General features: G+C 38.6%; 1 protein-coding gene across 2 annotated transcripts in view; it reads left to right on the plus strand.

Moving 5' to 3' along the window:
• The window catches only part of KCTD16 (potassium channel tetramerization domain containing 16), a 337714-nt gene that overhangs the window by 135083 nt on the left and 180896 nt on the right, over nucleotides 1–21735 (plus strand). The gene's annotated exons all lie outside the window — the stretch shown is intronic.

Genomic DNA, 21735 nt, shown 5'->3' on the forward strand with positions numbered 1-21735 from the left:
CTTGATAGAGTTAACATTATAAAGGGAGGATAATAACAGTATTTGTCACATAAATTTATGCAAGTTAACTGCTTTTAATCAAATAAAGTGCTAAGCAAAGTGTCAGATGCCTAGAAAGGGCTCAATAAGTGGTAAGCGTTTTAGCAGTAGTAGTAGTATACATAAGTGTCCTGTTTAACGGTACATGAGTGTCTTGGATCCACCATTTGTTTGCTCCAGTGCCTAGCGTACTGCCTGGCATATGTAAGGCTCTTGTCTTAGGTAGGGTTCTCTACAAACAAATTCCAAGATAAGAATGTGTGTGCAGATAATGAATTAAGAGTTTTCCCAGGAGAAACTTGTAAAGAATCAGAGAAAGCAGAATAAGAAAGCAGAAGAAACCAAGCAAGGGTGGGATTCAAACAAACTCCAGGGGAGGCAGTGTGACCCTTCAGGGGTTGCTGGAGGGTAAATTACCTCTCAGAGCAGTCTGAACCCGAGACAGGAGAGGTAGGTTTTCACACCTCTATACCTGTCAGTCATTGACTATGGGCCACCATTGGGGATTTTGGTGGGCAGAATAGTGGTCCCCAAAGTTATCCATGCCATTATCCCTGGAACCTGTGAATACATTACCTTATGTGGCAAAGGAAACTTTGCAGATGTAATTAAGGGTATAGACTTCTAGATAGGGAAATTATTCTGGATTGTCCAAATGGGCTCAATCTAGTTACATGAGTTCTCAAAAGTGGAGAATCTTTCCTAGCTGGCATCAGATAGATAAATGACACGGCTGACTTTGAAACTGAAGGATGAGAGCCATGAATCAAGGAATGTGTTGGAAGTCTTTAGAAGCTGGAAAAGACAAGGAAATGAACTCTCTCCCCTATAACCTCCAGAAAGGAACTTAATCTGGCAATATCCAGTGAGAACCATGTCTGACTTCTGACCTATAAAGACCTGTAAGGTAATACATTTGCATTGTTTTAAGCCACTAAGTTTGTGATAATTTGTTAACGTAGCATTAGAAAACTAACATAGGGACAAACTCCTAGGTACTTCAGAGTCTCTGCTTTCTGCTATTGCATGCAAAGCAACTTCAGTAGCTCATGGAAACTTCTCTACAGAACAGTTACAGGTACAGGAATTGGAGGCAAAAGTTCATTTGAGTAGAAAGAGCCCAGAAATGGTAATAAATAAATAAATAAATAAATAAAAGGACCCCAGGAGGTCTGGGGAGCCAGCAATAGCATCTTCTTCAGTGCTCAGTAAGAATTTATTAACTGAATGAATGTGTTTATGAATGAATGAATAAATACATTTATGTAAACTACTGGAGTTGAAAGATTATGTAAGAAATGGCTTCTAATTAGAGGTAGGCATGTTGGCAACTCTCATTCAAACAGAGCATTTGGCAATCAAGACTTTCGGCCTCGTTCAATTGCTTCTTTCTTATTTTCAGGTTCTCTGGGGGCCAGTGCATTAGAAAAATAAGAATCTTCTATAGATATAATAAAATAAACCTTAAAGCTGTGTCTATGCTATAGGAATCCTTTAAAAAAATTCAACAGTTCTTTGGAGAACTTCACTGTATTCTAAGTGCCTGAGTTGTAAACTGCTGTAACTAACTAGCTGGAGAATTCATCATCCTCTGGAACATTTGGGTGCTTAGCAGAAAAACAAAACAAAACTACTAGATATGGAAAAAGATCAGCCTTTAGAAGCAAATGTTTTGAGAAGTCAAGGCAAAAAAAATAGGCTAAAAATTGTTCTCATTTTTCAATTACTAACTTTCCTTCTCACTTTCTCTTCTCTCCCTATTGTACCTAGATGAATTGTCCTTCTTGTGGTTAACTTAGAGGAAAAATTTACATATGTGAATAATGGATTTCACATCTGTCTATTTAATATCCAAGGAAAAACAACTGATTAGAATATAAAAATAATTGAATTGAATTTGCTCATGTCCTGAACTTTGAAGCCTGATTTCTGTATCTTATATGGTTTCAGATCACCTAAACACAAGATGTGCTTTAAAAGTAATAGGAATGGAAATGAGATTATAAGAACCAGTCTGGAAGATACTATTAGATGTATAAGATCAATATTTCCTTTGATTCTAGCTCCCCTTCTTTTACACATTTGAGTTTCTTCTTCAGTTTTCCTTCATAAAGTGTTTAGTAATACTTTTCTTGCTGTAGGAAAAGTAAAACTATGCCACCATGGGTGTCCCCCTCTTTGATTTAAATGCTGCATTAGCAAGAACGTGTTTGGCTGCAAGTAAGAAAAGATATAACCAAAACAGCTTTAAGCAATTAAAGATTTATTAACTCTAAGAAGAAGGTCTAGAGTCAGTACAGGTCCAGGGTTGGTTAAGCAATGCAATCAAGGACAACTCTACAAGGCCAGATATCTCTCCTTATAGTCCCAAGTTGGCTACAGAGGTTCAGACATTTCGTCAGATATATACTACATATGTTGCAGAAGAATTATACTTCAGTAGGTTAATGTGGAGTAAAACACTGTCAAGATATTCCTACCATATCCCAGCATCCTTCTCTTTGGATCACATTGGCCGGGAATACATCACCTGCCATGCTCAAGAAGTAAGGCAAGCTTGAGAATTGTTCGTAGCTGCTATTTTCAGCCTTTATAGTGAGAAGCTAGTTCTGTCAGCCAGAAGAAAGGTTAAGGGATGGTGGTGGCTATTGGACACACAGGCCTAGGCGTAGGTACTCAATTGTGATAGTGAAATGAAATAATATTGGTAAGTGAAGCGCTTAGTACTGTGCCTGTAAGTTAACTGGTCTCAAGATGCCTTTGGAGACATAATTCCTTGGGAGGTGGTTTTCTACTGTGTTAGCATGTTTAAGGCCCCACAGTAAAACCAGTCTAACATCTAGACAAACATGAGAACATTTAACAAGTCTCTCAAAGATGACGCAAGGTAATTGTTTCATGTGCGACTGAGAAATACCTGAAACTTCTTCTTTACTCATTTACCTTCATCTCTCTGAAATCCTCTCATCTTCACAACTTCTTCCAATTGCACTTTGGTCCCTTCCCAACTCCAGCTTATTCTAAGTCGTTTCTCTTGACCTCCTTTCAGATGGAACTCTTTATTATCATGTAGATCACTTTAGCCTCTCCAGGCTTCTTTCACCCAGTATCCTGATGAGCACAATAAACTCAGGAATGGGGCAGGTTAAGAAAGAATTCTCTAAAGAGGCTGGGAATAAAACAAAATGCTATGAATAAGTAAAATAGATCAGTATATATATCTATTTTTAACCTGTCACTGAGCTCTTTAGTGTTGCCCAGAGCTCCTATGCAATATACCACTGACACTTTGGCAAAAATCTTCAACCTCTTTCATTTTCAACCTTTTCCTCAAAAAGAACCAAGAAGAGAAACAAGTCCACTTGGCTGTACATAATAAGGATCCATCTTGCTTTGCTGAAAGCATTTCTCTATCAGAATAACAACTTACGACATACATAAAAATAGTTTGACAAAACTGCGGAGAAGGAAGAGGGCCCCTGATCTTAAACATACTCTGTTTTCTATCTTTCATTCATCCAAGACTGTGTCTGCTTGAAAGTAATTTTCCATGGGAGGAATTGGGAAGTTCTCTCCAATATTGGAATGAAAAAAATAGGTTTTGTTTTATTTTGAGTATAGGCAAAGGTGATAAAACACACAAAAATTTGATGTGCTAAGCATTTCACATAAATTATGTCATGTAAGCTTAATGCAAGCCTTGGACACTGGCCTTATTATTATTTTCGTTTTATTGTTTTGGTAAGGTAGAGCATTTTGCAACTGAATGAAAGTAATACAGTTGGTACTAACTGCTACATTATTTGGCCTCTTTAACGTGATTTTAGGATTTTTAACATCTTTATGGAGGGTAAAATCGGAAAACCTGTAATTAAGTATGAATAACCTTACTTTTAACAAATTCATTGTGTAGGACCAAAGCATTCACATATCATTAGATTATCTGATTCACCAGAATCCTTTACAAAAAAGCAGAACAAAACAAAACAAACAAACAAAAAGGCCTCGTTTTCTTCTTCTGGATTGCAACCCAGAAAAACTTGTCAGTAATCATTTATAGCTGTCTATCTTAGAAATCAATACAGATTATCTTATAATCATTGTAACTGCATTGCTTCTAAACCAGTTGAGCCTAGTAGCTGTGGTTGACTCTAAGGGAATTATTCTGCCTCACTCAGATATGACCTTAGCACATGTTTGTATTATTAATATTACCAGAATAGTTTTTCACTTCTCGGATGGAAGAGCATTGAATCAAAAGAGATATAGACATATTCAGTAAAGTGTGGGAAGTAAATCTCCTGAGTCCCTGATGTAGCCAGTTACTCTTTTGCAAAAATAGATCAAGATATTTTGTATCTGGCATCACAAAGCATTTTTGCTTCACTGTCACCCTTCAAGTTCTCACTCTATATCTCTTTTCCCAAATTCTTGCAATCTGTCCTAAATGCTGCTGCTAATTTTGAAAACCCACTTTTCAGAATTTACCAGCTGTACCATTTAATAGGGTGCAAATTGTCTCATATTATTTCACTGAGACAGTGTAGTAGAAAGTATCTTGTAGCTCGCAGGGTATTTTGCAATGGGATTTATTATATATATGCACTATACAAGTTATAACTGACCTTATACACTAAATCATGCAGTGAATACTTGTTGATTATCCAACTCATCACAGAGATCATGGTAATTATAGTGGATATGAGATAAAGAGGATATGCCCCACTAGTGAAGACATAATGAGGGAGGAGAGAGACCCTCTCATATTGTTTTATATTGTTTTATGCTCAGAAAAGGAAAGAGAAGCGAAACTCAAGACAGGTAGCCCGGTGCCTAGGAACCAGACCCGAAACCAGGCCTGGGCCTGCCTGACATAAGCCCGGTAGTTAAAATTCAACCCCTGACCTAGCAACTGATGTTATGTATAGATTCCAGATATTGTATGGAAGGACATTGTAAAACCTCCCGTTCTGTTCTGTTTCACTCTGACCACTAGTGCTTGCAGCCCCTGTCAGTACCCCCTGGCTTGCTCAATTGATCATGACCCTCTTACGTGGGCCCCCTTACAGTTGTGAGCCCTTAAAAACAAGAGAAGTTGAGCACCTGAAGAGCTCAGATTTTAAGATGCTAGCCTGCTGATGCTCCCAGCTGATTAAAGCCACTCCCTTCACTATCTCGGTGTCTGAGGGGTTTTGTCCGCAGCTCATCCTGCTACAATAACACTCTGTTGAAGAGTACAGCCATATAAACTCATGATTAATATACAATGTGGTTGGGTGAAACAGAAGAGTCCACCCAAAGGATCTCACATTATTAAATACCTTGTCTTAGGCACTAAGTGAGAGTTTGCTAGGATAAGAGGAGAAAGACATACTCAAGTGGTATACCTCGCAGGTACAGAGTAAGGACAAATCATACCAAGAAATGGCAGGGAGTTTGATTGGAGTACAGGATGAAAAGGATGGGAGAAGACAAGCAATTAAGGTAGAGTCATAAAGATTATTAAGGGCATGGCACAGTGGCTCACTCCTGTAATCCCAGCACTTTGGGAGGCTGAGACAGGAGGATCATGAGATCAAGAGATCAAGACCATCCTGGTCAATATGGTGAAACCCCGTCTCTACTAAAAATACAAAAATTAGCTGGGCGTGGTGGTGAGCACCTGTAGTCCCAGCTGCTTAGGAAGCTGAGGAAGGATAATCACTTGAACCTGGGAGGCGGAGCGTGCCGTGAGCCGAGATCACACCATTGCACTCCAGCCTGGGTGACAGAGTGAGATTTCATCTCAAAAAAAAAAAAAAAAAAAAAAGATTGTGAAGGACCTTGAATGCAATGCTATAGGAAGTGGGATTTTTTGGAAGGCAGTGGGAAGGATTTTAGGCAGAGAAATGAATTAGAAGCTGCATAGAGATTGAATTGAGTAAGACCAGAGGTAAGAAGAAAAACTGTAGGCTATGTAAGTAGGGAAGAAGAAAGATGGTGAATTCTTAAATAAGACAAGTGTGTATGCCCTGACTCCTCAGCAAAACTCTAAGCTCCTTGTGGGGTATTAAACATAATTTATGTTGTGCTTGTATCTTTCTTTGTTTCTAGCAAAATTCTATGTATATAGTAGGTGCTTGGAAAGTTCTTGCCTTAAGAGTGGATTAGGAATCCATCTCTACTTTAAAAATTCACTTGCACGATGTTGTCTCGACATAGTGAGCAGGATATCTTTGGTAACGCTCTGTCATTTTTAACAACATGGAAATTACCACTTTGTTAATCAACCCATGAACAAAAAAGTATCTTGATGCTTCCCTTAGCAACCAAGTGCTCAGCAGTTTGCCCGTCCAAAATCTTATATTTTTGGTTCTTCAACATAGTAGCTTTTGATGTTTTAGATACTTTTAGCATTCATGAAAGTGGAAACAAGAAAATTCAGAAACAGTATTTTATTTTATGTTTATTTTATTTTATTGTTTCTAATGATAAGAAAGATTTCAGTTATTGAATACTTATTCTGTGGCAGTCACCCTTCTAAATAGTTTTGGGGTACTTTATTTTTTAAATTTTACACAAAATTAAGTAAGTTTTGTGCAAAAATTAGGTTTTATTACTATCCCCTTTTAAAAATGAGAAGATTGTGGCAAAGACAGTTTAAGTTGCTCTTGCCCAAGAGCAAATAGCTAGAGGCAGTAGAGCTTCAAACCCAGCTTTTCTGACCCCAAAGCACATTCATAGGTGATCATTATAAAAAGTGAAGAGACAGGCAGGTTTAGCACTGCACAGTGGTCAAACGTCTTGAAGCTTAATAGTATCACTTTATGGATTTCAGAGTACTCTGGGCAGGCATCAGGGAGAAGAAAAAAATGAAAAGAAATAAAAGGAGAAAGAGAAATAAGTTTAAAACAAGAACATATGCTGTCACAGTAAGTGTGTAATAAATATTTTTGAATGGAGTGAAATATGAAAGACAAAAACAAAGGAGGATTTTATGGCAGGTGGTAAAAGATGGTGTTCAGCCATGGCTTTGGGTTCTATCTTTGGTATAGAAGAACTAAAGACTTCAAGTGTGATTGCTTTTCTAGGTTGCAGCTTCATTCACCCCTGGCTATATCTAGACTTGTTAACAAATTTATAAATCTTCACCTACTGATTTTTCTTTCTGGTTAGAATCAGCCCAAATGACTTTTAGCTTCCTGAATACTTATTATCATACTTCAAATACTGTATCAAAGAAAGAATAACTTAACCGTAAAACAGCTCGTTTTTCTGATTCTAGCTCTGACATTCACATCCTTGGAAAAATCAATTGCTCTAGTGTGTAGAATGTTTTCAAATTACATGAGAGATTATGCTACAGTTGTATGTGATGAAAACATTTTTTAATAATTTGATATAGACAGAATGATTAAAAAGCCCACTCGACCTCTTCTTTCCTCATTGTTCTGTCTCTTTTAATTTGGATCCCTTTGAGTTGGCTATAAGCAGTGGAAAAGAAATGCAGCCTATAGAATGAGCAGCAGGATATTGTGTAATATGGAAATCATTTCTATATTGTACAGGGGAAATCTAATTACCTCTATCGATCATTCATCCAGTCTTTCCTCTCTTCTGTTTTGTTGAGTATTTGGTTGTATAATTGACATTATTAGAGCATTAGTGCCTCCTTTCAGAAGGCCTGTGGTTTGCTGGTCATTAGCAATCTTGATAGACGTGTCAAGGACAGCAGACCTCCAAATGCGGTCAAATTTTCTTTACACAGTAGGGTGGCTGGCTGTCTCTAGTTAACTCATGTTTTCTGCAAATGTTATTAGAATTATATCACTTCATATGCAAGCCCTCTACGTTTCAGCTGACTCAGTTACCTAAACTGGGAAAGTGATTCTTTTTCTAGACTCGGGAACAAAGATGAATAGATGTATAGGCTTCTGAGATCTCTGTAAGATCTATTATGATTTGTTAAAGATCAAGTATAGCACTTTGAAGATTCTTTAGGACCTTGAGGTTGGGCTGGGTTGTTCAGAGATGGAAATAGAACCCTTGGCTTTTGTGTGGCAAGAGCAATGGAAATGGCCAAAGGTTCAGTCTCTTGTCAAAAGTTTCAACAATGATTAGGTTTTTTGTGCTCATTATCTCAGAGTGACCTGCAACTGTTTAGTTGTTATCAGAAATAGCATTTAAAATATCTAAAACTCTTCATTATTAACTCTTTATTTTTCAGGCCACTATAAGGAACCAAAAAATACGATGATGCAAGGACTAGATGGGGGTGGGAAATGAAGTGAGGAGATACAGGTTGGGGCTCAGACTCTCCAGTAAGTGGCTCTGTGAGGCTGGGGAGGTCATTTCTCCTCTCCTGCCTTCACCTTCTGTTTCATAAGTTGGTTGGATTTGGGAGTTTAAACTTAAATGCCATTAGAGGTCTGGATAAGAGTTTAAGACAAAAGGCAGGAATTAGTTCTGTGGTAATTGGAGAGTGTGTGTCAACCTGGCCTGTAGGTGTCACAGCTTTAAACACACTTAAAGATATCCTGACACAGAATATACATCTATGACGCTTTTTGGCCCATAGTTGCCATTTTACTGCTCCCATCTACATAAACTAAACTCCTCCCCTTCTTTAGGTATACATTTTCTGAGTCTATAAAAATATTCAAATAAAAAGAGGAAATGAAAGACCTAAATGAAATGTCTTATAGTAAAGTAAAAAGGAACAAGTAAATCATGTGAGGATAACAATTCACTTATTTTAGATAGAATAAAAAAAGACCCGGGTGTCATAGTTAAATCTAAGTTGCCTATGATGAGTCAGTGCGGGTAGTATTGCTGTGGGGAAAGGAAAGGACAATATGATCCTGAAGTGCAGCATAAAGCACATGTGACATAGCAGCAATAAGTCATCTTTCTGCTGCACTTAGCTTTGGTCTGACTCTCATTCCAGGGGAGTCCAGATGTGGTCAGTGGCCCTTAAAAGGGATGTGAAGAATCTGGGAAGCACCTAGAGCTTAAGAGAATGGGAAATTCTTTCTTTGGAGGAAAGCCTAAAAGAATTTGAATTGATCAGCCTGGAGAAGAGAAGGAAAGTATGTGGCCTAATTACTCTTCACAGACAGGTTGCATTTTTTCATTGAGGATATAAAGCAGTTTCCTTTCTGTCTGTGAGTAAAAACAGTATGTGGAAGGAGTGAGTTCAAAGGAAAGTAATGGAGACATGACTGAGGATAAGGCAGAATAATGACTTGCACAGTCCAGTGGCAAAATGCTAGGATGATCTACTGAGAGATATTGGAATGTTTTGGTCCCAGGAGATCATCAAGTAGAGAAAAGGCAAGTGATTGCGCTGTTTGTCCTGAAGGTAAGGAGGGACTACTGTGCAGTGTGGATCTTTCACTGTCCTAACTAATGTCATTATCATCAGTCTTCTCATCACCACCTTTTGGTTGCCTCCCTTAACCATAACAGGCAGATATCACAGAACACTAGGACCAAAGGCCCTTTTGTGGTACTGGAAACAGAAACCTCAAAGCCACTGAGAATATCAAAATCTTTTTTTTTTTTTTTTCTTTCTGAGTTCACTTTCCTGGGCCTTTGCCTCTTTTTCAGTCTCCTGGCTGCCTACTTTTTCTGATTCACGTGACATGTGGGACACTTCACATTTAGAGCTTCTTAGAGTGAGAAAGAAAACTGATGGACCCTCTGTTAACCTCAGTTCCAAATTCCCATGTGAGATTCTGTCATATATTTTTTAGAGTAAGGATTCACCTCAATCCAATGAACTATTTCTTGGAGTAGGGTGGGAGTTACTTGGTTCAATGTTGATAGGAAGATCTACCAGCAAAGGTGGTGTTATAAACTGCAGAGTGTCCATCTAAAACCCATATGGTGAAGCCGTAACCCTCAATGCTTCAGAATGTGACTGTATTTGGAGATAGGATCATCAAAGAAGTGACTAAGTTAAAACGATGCCATAAGAATGGGCCCTAATTCAATCTGCTTGGTGTCTTTATAAGAAAAGGAAATTTGAACATACAGAGAAACCGGAGAGGCATATGCTCTAGGAAAAGACCACATGAGGATAAAATAAGAAGTAGGCTGGGCGCGGTGGCTCACGCCTGTAATCCTAGCACCTTGGGAGGCTGAGGCAGGCAGATCACGAGGTCAGGAAATCGAGAGCATCCTGGCCAACATGATGAAACCCTGTCTCTATTAAAAACAGAAAAATTAGCTGGGCATGGTGGCGTGTGCCTGTAGTCCCAGCTCCTCAGGAGTCTGAAGCACGAGAATCACTTGAAACCAGGAGGTGCAGGCTGCAGTGAGCCGAGATCATGTCACTGCACCCCAGCCTGGAGACAGAGCAAGACTCTGTCTCAAAAAAAATAAAATAAAAATAAAATAAATAAAAAATAAGAAGGACTGCCACCTATAAGCCAAGGAGAGAGCCCTCAGAAGAAAGCAATCCTGTCGACATGTTGATCTTGGACTTCTAGCCTCCAGAGTGTGAGAAAATAACTTCTGTTGTTTAAGCCATCCATTGAATGGTGTTTTATTATGGTAGCCCTAGAAAATTAAAACAGATGGTCAGTGTAGCTCTTGCAGCAATGAGGTTTGTTGTGAGCCAAGCAGATACCCTACAAAATCTGCTATTATCATTATCATGACCTACATCAACAATAGCTGATGATTACACAGAGATTTATGCAGCTACAGTCCTCCCATGCTCAGAGTTTATAAATGGATCCAAGTATTGTACCTTTTTAGGGCTTGAGCAGAGAATGTAGCAGCTCAACCTCACTCCTAAATCATTCTGTATATTTCTCTTGTGTACTTGCCTGGGGCAAAAACTTCAGGGAAGGGAAAAGTCATAGCAGTTTGTCCTCTTGCAACCCTGGCTACTGTGCTAGGAGAACTCACCAGAACAGTCTCTACTGTGAAACCTCCCTTCCCCATGACCCACACTGCCTGCCCCAGCAGCGGCCCAGCCACTGCAAGAGTTGTTCTTCTCTTTCTGCTTTCCTGCCTTTGACTACCACTGGTGGAGCTAAGCTCAAGGACCAGGAAGTTCACATCCCACTTTATGCCAGTGATTGCTTCTGAGAATGTCTTTATTGTGCAGTGGGCTTTACAAACTCCTTGGTAGATGTTAACGTCTAAGGACTAAGTGACTTTTCCCTGGGCCTCATTGGCCCACATTAACTCTTCAATGCTCTGTTTGACTTGGGCTCTGAAGACCTAAGACCTACCTTGGAATCACCTGGTGGTGTAGAGAGGACTGTGAGTGTTAGCAAATCTTATCTGATAACTCTACCACCCCTCAGGATCTCTTTCATTGCTAAACAATCCTTTCTAAATTCCTAAAAACAGGATTAGATACTCCAGCTATTATGCATGGAGGTCAGAGTTTCTTCCTCCTGGGAACTTCCTTACTGTACTGTGGGACAACACATTCAATTCCATAGTTACTGTTAACACATACCAGAACCAAAGAAAAATTCTCTCTCCTCTGATCTCATCTGGACAGGTAACTTATTTATCCTGAAATAGTTTATGGCTTTCTACCACTTACAGAATGAGGCCCTAGTTTTTTGTTGGTTACCCAAAGGTTTCTGATCTGACACTAGCCCACCTTTCTGGCCTTCTCCATAGCTGCATGCCGTTTTCCCACGTCTTCTTGCTGCTGTTCAATCATTCTTTCCCATGCCTTTGCTTTTCCAGGGTGCCCTTTCTTCTCATCCACATCTCTCTAAATTCTATTCATCTTTGAAGGCCTAACTCAAGTGTGATCTCCTCCATAGAAACCTGCTCAAACTCACGAATTGGAGTAACCCCTTCTCCTTGAGTTACCATTGTATAGTCTTTGTAACTCCATTAGAGCAGTGGTCTCACTTACAGCAGCATTATCATCATTAAAAGTGTTTCCCCAGTTGGAGTCCTCCACTAAACTTCTTGAGGACTGAGACAGCATCTTGCTTTCCTCCATTCCCCCACCCTCAGCACCCATCTAGTGCTTTTAGAATAATAATGGTCATTTACTGGGTATGCACTATGTGCCAAGTGGTATGCTAAGTGCTCAACATACATTATTTCATTTAGTAGTCAATGTTTATCAAATGAAGTAACTAAGGCTTAGAGGTTAAATAACTTCCCAAGTTTGCAAATGATGGAGACAGAGTTTGAACCCATTTCTCTATAACTTCAAAGTCCGTGCTTCTCATCACAAGTCTAGAAAGCTGCCACCAGGCATTCAGTAGATGTATGCTGAATTGATTCAGATTACATAGCCATTCAATTTTAAGAATTTATGTACATTAAGGTGAGCTCATGGACTGTTGCTGCTGCTGCTGCTACTACTACTAACTTCTTTATGAAATTCTTAGCCAAGAAGATTGCCTAATAGAGGCTCAGGGAGATTAAGAGCCCCAGAGTGTCATTAAGGATCAAGGTACATCGCTGATCTTGGCCCAGCCATGTGGTAGCTGAACAAAGGTGATGTGTTGGATGCATTTGCCATGCTAAGGAAAGAACAACCGAATGTTAACCAGCACATTAATCATGCTGACAGATGGTCTGCCTGGCTTGGGCTCTTAAACAGGCTCTTTCTATCTCACAGGCTTACTGCTGTGTACCTATTAGTTTGAAGGAAATAATATAAGATGTGGGCTTGGTTGTGGTACCAGGGCAGCCTTATTAATAGCTAGAAGAAAAGAGGAGGCTCTCTAAAATTTTAATTGCCTTTATCGTAGCTTGCCCAGGACCTTGACCCTTTCTTTCTGTCACAGCAGCCCACTCCTGTTAGTGCAGTTAAAATATATGCTCACATTCTGGTTCCACACCCAGGATGGTTACAGTTTCACACATAGCACTGAAAATGGCTACCGCCAACCAGTCAGGTAAGTGCTCATTCTGAGGTAATTTGCTGTCCCTTGGGCTTTATTTTCGTTGGCTCAGTGGGCAGATTCTAATTTGAACTGGGAAAAATTTAGCCTGCCTGAGGCGGGTGGGCAGGTGTTGATTTTTTTGTGACTGGGCTGCTTGAATTGCTAGGACATCCAGATTTTCCAGGCTAACATTACCTCAACAGGAAACTCAAGTTCCATTTTATGGGGATCTGGAGTCTTGATGAATCCCATCCTGTGCTGGTTTGACCGACAATGCCTTGACCTATCATTTGTGGAGACATATGTCTATATGTTGGTATTGATATCTATGTATCTATTTGTCTGCATTGCTGAGGCCCACTAAACTTAATGGGCAAACCTAGTCAGACTCAAAGATAGATAAACCTGCCTCCATCCTCAGATTGTGGGGTGGGGTAGGGTGGGTGCAAAAACCTTTTAATAAAATAATAGTGAAAGCAAAAGAGGACAAAGTGTGATGGTTTCTCCCTCCCTCCCACTTTTTTTTTTAATAGGGAAGAGTATTATATTGAGCACCTACAGTGTTGAGCATGGGGTCTCACACCTCACACGAGGGCTTTAAGATAGGTTTCACAGCCCCTTTTTACAGAAGAGAAGACTGAGAGCTGAGCAGGCAACAGAGCCAAAACCACAGATTGTTAAGTGGTGTAGTTGGGATCTAACACAAGCTAATTGGATCCTAATGCTCACCTACATCTGCTGTGATGAACTATCACATTTCTTATCACATTTCACGCTGCTTTTTGTCGGAAACAAACCAATTAGCAGTGAGAAGAGGTAAAAGGTTAGACAGAATCAATACTTTCTCCTTTGTTACTGTGTTTAATGGACAGCTCTGTGCCAAATTGCCCAAAGCATTTTATGCACTCTTAGAATACTCAAATTTGAAACTCTTGATCAATACATCCTACAACTCCAGGAGGAAGATATCTACTCAGAGTAACATTTTCTTGACTGGGACCCAGGGCATTCATATCTCCTCCACATTTTTTTTTTTTTTTTTTTTTTTTCAGGCGGAAAAGATAATGGCAGTTCAAGGTCAAGCCAATTGCTTGTAAAACTCAGGAGGTGCAAACTGAGTTGACACTTTCTTGGCGTATTTGAATGAAGTCTTCATTGGTTGTTAATATTTGAGTCTTCCAAGCCTTGTGAGATTGGGAAATGGGCCAGGGCAATTTGTAATCCTAATGAGAAAGACCAGACAAACTTCTGTTACTGTTTGGGGCCAAATATTAGGATTCAGTCCCTTGGAGTCCTGGATACAGATGGCAGAATAGACCTCAAAGGCATAACCTAGAGGCTACATATCTGCTTAGCCAGTCCTAAAACAGTAGCTTCTTAAATAACTCACACACTGGCCCTAAGTTTGACAGACTCCCAAGACAATCCTATGATAGACGGACCATTTTGGGACATTATTAGTGGGAGATGCAGAGACACAGTTACTTGAACGAATTTATTTCCTTGAGACTTACTGAGGAACAGGGAAGCAGAAGAAGGGTGGGAGGAGAGAGGGGGCCAGCAAAATTTGTATACAGTACAGTTTATTTTTAGTTTTATATAGTGTCATTGTGTATATTTATTAAAACATAATTTGTGAAATCTTTTTTGGTCTCTTATAAATTTTTTCTTTCTTTCCAAGTATGTTTTGTTTTAAGCCAGCAGAAACATGAGTGTTTTTTTTTTAATACTGTGTTGTCTTAATGATTAAAGCTAGATATTATTCTCCTCCCTACCTCCATGAGATCCACTTTTTTAGCTCCCATATGAGTGAGAACATGCAAAATTTGTCTCTCTGTGTCTGGCTTATTTCACTTAACATAATGACCTCCAATTCCATCCATGTTGCTACAAAAGACAGGATTTCATTCTTTATATGGCTGAATAGTATTGCACTGTGTATATGTACCACATTTTCTTTACACATTCAAATGTTGATGGCACTTATGTTTATTTCATATTTTTGCTGTTGTGAATAGTGCTGCAATTAACATGTGAGGGCAGGTGTCCCTTTGATGTACTGATTTCATTTCCTTTGGACAAATACCCAGTAGTAGGATTGCCAGATTGTATGGTAGCTCTATTTTTAGTTATTTTGAGAACTCTCCACACTGTTTTCTGTAGTGCCTATGCTAATTTACATCCCTATCAACAGGGTATGAGTTTATTATACAACCTATGTATGCAACAAAATATAACCTATGTAAAATATTATATATCAATAATATTAATTTAAAAACCCCCAAACAACCTAGATAATAAAGTCTGATTCATGATTGATTTCCCAAACATACAGAGCAGTTCTATAAACTTAGAGCTCATTGAGTTGGCACTGTTTTTTTGTGCTTCCCACTTTGTGTAGCTGTGAGGGGTTAATTCTTAATTGGCTGGTAAGAAAAGAAAATTACCCAAACTGAAATTCACTGGCAGACCTCAGGGTTCTATTTACTTCTTCCCACCTTTGTTTCTGTTGCCCCTCAATGCTCATTCCCATCAGGCAGCTCTGAGAAGTGAGAAAATACATTATCCACAGTGCTAAGTTTCACCCTTCCTCATAGGACGGCGGTAGTAACTTTTTAGAATAGTGTAGGGTGGATTGTGCTAGATTTCCCAACGTCCATTGAAGTCTGACCTTTACCACTCAAGCCAGTCATGATAATTCCATCTCCTTTATCATCTCATTGGTTTAGGTGTGGACAGGCTAGACCAGTTTGGTCTCTGAGATTTGCCTGAAGCTCTTGAGATACCAGTGTCTCTGAGACTCAATTGCCCCACTTATAAAGTGGAGACAATAGTAGTAGTATCTAACTTATTGATTTTTGTAAAGAGTATGTGAGTCATTACTTAGTAAATACCTGGTATATAGCAAGCACTCAGTGAAAGGATTGTTATTGTTCTTTAAAATTCGCCCAACTTTTGATCCAATCTCTCTACTTCTAGGAAGTATGCTGAAAACATTAGAAATAGATGCAAAGATATGTAGATATAGATATCAAGAGGTATTTGTTATACTATTACTTATCATCAGAACCCTAAATATCCAAGAATATGGGAATAGTTAACAATGAGGTCTTTACCTCAAAGAATACTCTGAAGCCATTACAAATTATGTGGTAGAATTTTATTTAGTGAAATGAAAAGCAATTTATGATATATTCTGTCATAAGCAGCAGATTGTTTTCCATAAATATAACTACAAATAAAAACATAAATGCAAGTATGTGAAGTCAGGCAAGGTATCTACCAAAAGTAGCAAAAAGATGCTTTATAATATTATAGACTTTTAAACACTCTGCCATACACAGTTAACTGTACTTTTTAATCCAGGAAAAATACAGATATTAGAGAAGGAAATAAAATCCTCTCTAATGTTTCTAACAAAATTTAATGAATATTCTGGATAAGTAACTTTCAAATCTTAAAAGGTGATTTCTATTTTCTTTTTTCTATTACTAAGCATTTTAAAACTTCTTCTCTCTGAACATTGTTAAAGTCATTTGCTCCAGATTTCCTCTGAGACTCTTTTTAGCTCCATTCAGCAAACATTTATGAAAGGCCCTGCAGGTGCCAGACACTTTGCTAGATGGCTCACAAAAACATATGCAGACTGCTCTCTTAGAATAAAGACTGCTCCAAATCATCCCAAATCAAAGAAATAGGAAATACATTTGACTTGGGTGTCCCCCTTGCCATGGGTAGGAACTGGAGATTCTGTTTATATGTATTACTCTGCCGTAGAGACCATGGCACACAGACTGTGCAGGACAAGTGCTCGGCCCCATCAGTTATGTCTATGAGCCTTCATGCTTGGCATTCATCACTCTGATTAAACATATATATATATATATATATATATATATATATATATATATATATATATATACAATTGGAGGAAAAATAAAAGTGACTTCCAATGCAGCTTCAAGATAAGCTCCCTACCTCCCTTCCAATCTGATGGCTGTCCCTAAGCCCCTCCCATATAGAAATTCTGGAGCTGCCTGTTACTTGTGGAAGGAAGCCAAGTCTATTTTAAATTAACTTAAAATAAATGAAGAATTTAACTGAAGCAAAGTAGTTAACTTAAGTATATAAATTCAGTTTGTTCACTACAAGGATGTGGTCTCAAAACTGAATGCCACTTGCAGTCTAATTTTTTAGAATGAGCACATAAAAAAGGAGAAGAGGAAATTCTTTCTTGATTTTGCTCTTCTTCAAATGAGAAGGTGTCTGCCACAAAGGAAAATGTAAAATAATGTATTGTTGGCAAAGTGCTAGAGGAACCTCCACTGGAAAAGGATGTGAAGGGTTCCTTTTTATCCCTTTCCCTAGCACTTCTCATGGCATTTGGAATGGTGTTGAAACTCCCTGTAAAAATACAATGGCAACATCCTGTAAGGGGAAGTGACAAGGCGAAGAAAACTTGTTTGATTAAGAAAAACTGTCACGGCCGGGCGCGGTGGCTCAAGCCTGTAATCCCAGCACTTTGGGAGGCCGAGACGGGCGGATCCCGAGGTCAGGAGATCGAGACCATCCTGGCTAATACGGTGAAACCCCGTCTCTACTAAAAAAAATACAAAAAACTAGCCGGGTGCGGTGGTGGGCGCCTGTAGTCCCAGCTACTCGGGAGGCTGAGGCAGGAGAATGGCGGGAACCCGGGAGGCGGAGCTTGCAGTGAGCTGAGATCCGGCCACTGCACTCCAGCCTGGGCGACAGAGCGAGAGTCCGTCTCAAAAAAAAAAAAAAAAAAAAAAAAAAAGAAAGAAAAACTGTCACATATGTGTCTCCTAAATAGTCTCTAAAGAAAGTTTTTAATAACTATATCTCCACTAATCGCCTTAAGTTGAAAAGTGTAGGTAGGAAAGGAAGAGTGCTAGTGGTAGTAAAAGATGGAAAAAAAACAAACAAAGAGTGAAGAAAAAAGTTATTAAAAGCCTAGCAGTATAGTTGCAGCCTATATTCAGGGCATTTTTAGGATATGGAGAAAGATTGACAGAATATTATCTTAAATTGGCAGTAAAAGTGAATAGGTATGTTTTGGGGTTTTGTTTTATATGACTGTGATATGAGAGATCAGTATAAAACAAAAAGCAGAAATGTCAAATATGGTAAGACATAACCAGCCATTCATAAAGATCTCAACTTTTGCCAGCTTCAATTTTCCACCAAACACACCCTATTTGCAGCACTTTAAACTATAGATGAGCACTTTTACTGTGAGGAGACATCTTGGAGCCTCCTGTTTCATGAATAAGCTTTAGACTGTCACCTGTGATTGGACATGAAAATACTAAAATATCGTTAAGGTTTTGTTATCAGAGAGTAGGTTAGAGTTTAGAAAGTGCAGCTACAATCTTTTTAAAACTGTGAGAATACAGCAACTGATTCTTTAATTTAATGGCACTTAAGATGTAGTTAAATTTTATAAACAGTACTACTCTCCTCTGTTTATAAACCATGGGGTGATGTTTGCCTTCTTTACAATTATGCCTTCATTACAGTGATGAGCTGACAATTTATAGGATAAAATTTATATACATGGGTAGTCAATCTGGAATATCCAGAGCCCCGTAAATATTTTTGCTCTTAGTAGTAGTTGCAGTGGTGTTATCAGTATTAACAATACTAGTATTAGTAGTAGTAATAGTACTTATTAAGCCTGCAGTATGCCAGGCACTGTCAATTATTTTCACATTGAAAAGACTCTGGATTTAGTATATATCATCATTGATGAATATACCAGTATTATTTCTGCATTTTGGAGATCAGAAACTGAGGTTTAAAGAGGTCATTTAAATTAAGACCATATAGTGCTAAATAGTGGATTTGACTTAGAAAGTCTGCTATGAGGCATTGTATAGCTAAACCCCATTTACAAGAATCACACAACAGAATGGAATTGTCTGAATAATTTCTTCCTCACTTTCATTTCACTTAGAACAAAAGAGACTTGACAATTAGCGGGTTTATTAACCAATGCATGAGATCAATACAAATATTATAACCATACCCCAAAGTATTTGAATGGTAAGGGAAGTAGATTGTTCTTTTTAAAATTTTTATTTTGTGACTGGGAGATATGAATTCCTTGGAACATTGGGGAATGTTCTGCCACAGCAAATTGAGGTAAAACATAACTGTCTTGGGAGTAATGAAAGCTCAGGCAGGGGAAATTTCTCACACAATGAGTTCCTAGGCTGTATCATTTGCTGTTCATGGAGTCTACATGCTTGGCAAGAAACTACAAAAGTGTATGTTCTTCTCTAGTTTAGGAGAGGTTGTTCAGGTAGCCCAGTAATAAAGCTTTGGCTAAAGCCTGGCTCACAAAGCAGAGAGCATCCTGTGTCCAGACCTCTGTTTATCATCTAGCACAAATCATGTTAAGCACTTCAGGATTTTTTGGGGGTAGGCTGGGAGGACTGGAGGATGGTAGGATGTCAGGATTATGTATAAAAGGAATCTGGCTATGTTCTTCTCTTAGTTATACTTCCTTAAAAATAAGGACTTCATCATTTTATTTGAATACACAAAGTTTTATTATTACACTTATCCACCAAACTGCTCTTAAAGCATGTAAAGAAGTGCACACACATACACAAAATGGAAAGCAGACAGCACATTTAAACCTTGAAAACTTCATGCCCCCAAAATCCGATGGGCTAATAAAAAGAGCTAAATCACACTTCTTTGCCTATATTTACTCCTCAGTCTCACTTTACTGGTCAGACTTCTGTCCTGCTAAAGCTTCAGTAGAGACTGTGATAAACTGCAGTGGTGTTTCAGGATGTATGTTCTAAAAGATCAAGGTGGTCTTTGTGGCTAAAAGACAGGATCCAACCATTGTCCTTTATTAGACTAATTGCTCTGCACTTTGGGCTGTCTTTCTGGGTTTCTGATATTCAAAGCTATTTTAAAGACATAGCATGCCCACACTATGAGATGCTTTGATGGCAAGATCCATGTTTTGTGAAGACCAGAGAACTGCCTCTCACATCATGCCATTGACCTTGGAACATTAGAGTTGCACCTAAGCACCCTCTCTCAAAACTTTCTTCCAGTAAGTCCCACTGTGAGTGATCATCCCTGAACAATCCAACGGCGTCTAAACAGCAAATTTATTTCACTTTTCTCACATTTCTTCTTCTGAAACAATTTCCTAAAGTGCCCTAAACATTTTTATTTATCTATGCTAAAGAAACATTTCTTTTTTTACACTTATTTCTAAAATATAAATACTTTTATTTTTGCCAAGCATAAATGATATACTTCTTGTTTTAAAAGTTACAACAATGGAGAAATACATAAAGTAGAAAATGGAAGTTCCCTGGAATCTCATCCCAAATACAATGATGATTATAATAAAAATAAAAATAACATCTCATCTCTAAGTGTTATGGGCCAAGCTAAGTTTTTCATATGCATTAGCATATATATTTCTCATAATAGTTCTATGAGATGGGTACTATTATTTCCCAGTTTAGTACGTGAGAGAACTGAGAGATAGAAGATTAAGTTATTTATATAATGCCATACAGGTAGTAAATAGAGAAGCTGGATCCTAATTACTATATTCAAATAGCAAAGTCTTAATTACTATATTTAACTAGATCAGGGCTGATCACTGGAAGCACTTTTTAAAAAATAATTAAAGAAATTATGAAAGATGAATTACACACGACTTAAAATTTTATTTTAACTTAAAATGTACATTCATAAATTCATTCCTTAACCATTGATGTAACACCAAGACACACCTGTAATATAAATTTCAATTGCTGTAACTTTATAGTGGGGTAAATAAATTCTTCAAAGATTTTTTTATTTAAGTCAGCTTTATGGAGTTTTTCTAAAACAATTTTGTTTTCATAGGAACAACTCTTTTTGTTCTTATATTTTACTAGTTGTGTAATTTTAAAAGAAACTGGGTCATTACAACATCAGGTACCAAACTAGCTTTAACTAGTTTGGGGGCAAAATCCATAGACTCTTGGTAAGCAAACAATGCAGCAGGTGAAGTTGGAAGTGCCTGGGACTTACTAGGCTCTAAGCATTCAGCACTGCCCTGGGCGTCTGCCTAGACTTCTTATAGAGGGAAACAGTCTGTAGGTGAATTGATAAAGTCAAAATCAGTGAAGAGAACTCTACCTACTAGGTACGGTGGAGTTGTCAAGCATGTGAAGAGGCATTCATGCAGACGTCGCTTGCCAAAGGGAACCTGTTTCTTTCTTTCTACGCGTCAGAGATATCTAAGAGCATGTATTATCAAAGACTACCGCCCTGCATAATGTTCCCCCATCTTCCCCCCCTTTTTTTTTTGTCTTTTTTTGTTTTTTTGAGATGGAGTTTCGCTCTTGTTGCCCAGGGTAGAGTGCAGTGGCACGATCTCTCCGCTCACGGCAAACTCCTTCCTGGGTTCAAGTGATTCTCCTGTCTCAGCCTCCTGAGTAGCTGGGATTACAGGTGCCCACCACCACGTCCACCTAATTTTTGTATTTTTAGTAGAGACAGAGTTTTGCCATGTTAGTTCGGCTGGTCTCAAACTCCTGACCTCAGGTGATCTGTCCACCTAGGCCTTCCAAAATGCTGGGATTACAGGCGTAATCCACTGCACCTGGCCCTGGCCACCATCTTTTTTTTTTTTTGTTTTTTTTTTTTTTTTTTTTTTTTTTTTTTTTGTTTGAGACGGAGTCTCACTCTGTCTCTGAGCTGGAGTGCAAAGGCGTGATCTCGGCTCACTGCAACCTGCACCTCATGAGTTCAAGCGATTCTCCTGTCTCAGCCTCCCCAGTGGCTGGGACTA

This window comes from Rhinopithecus roxellana, chromosome 3 (assembly GCF_007565055.1).
Source record: "Rhinopithecus roxellana isolate Shanxi Qingling chromosome 3, ASM756505v1, whole genome shotgun sequence".
Lineage (NCBI taxonomy): Eukaryota > Metazoa > Chordata > Mammalia > Primates > Cercopithecidae > Rhinopithecus > Rhinopithecus roxellana.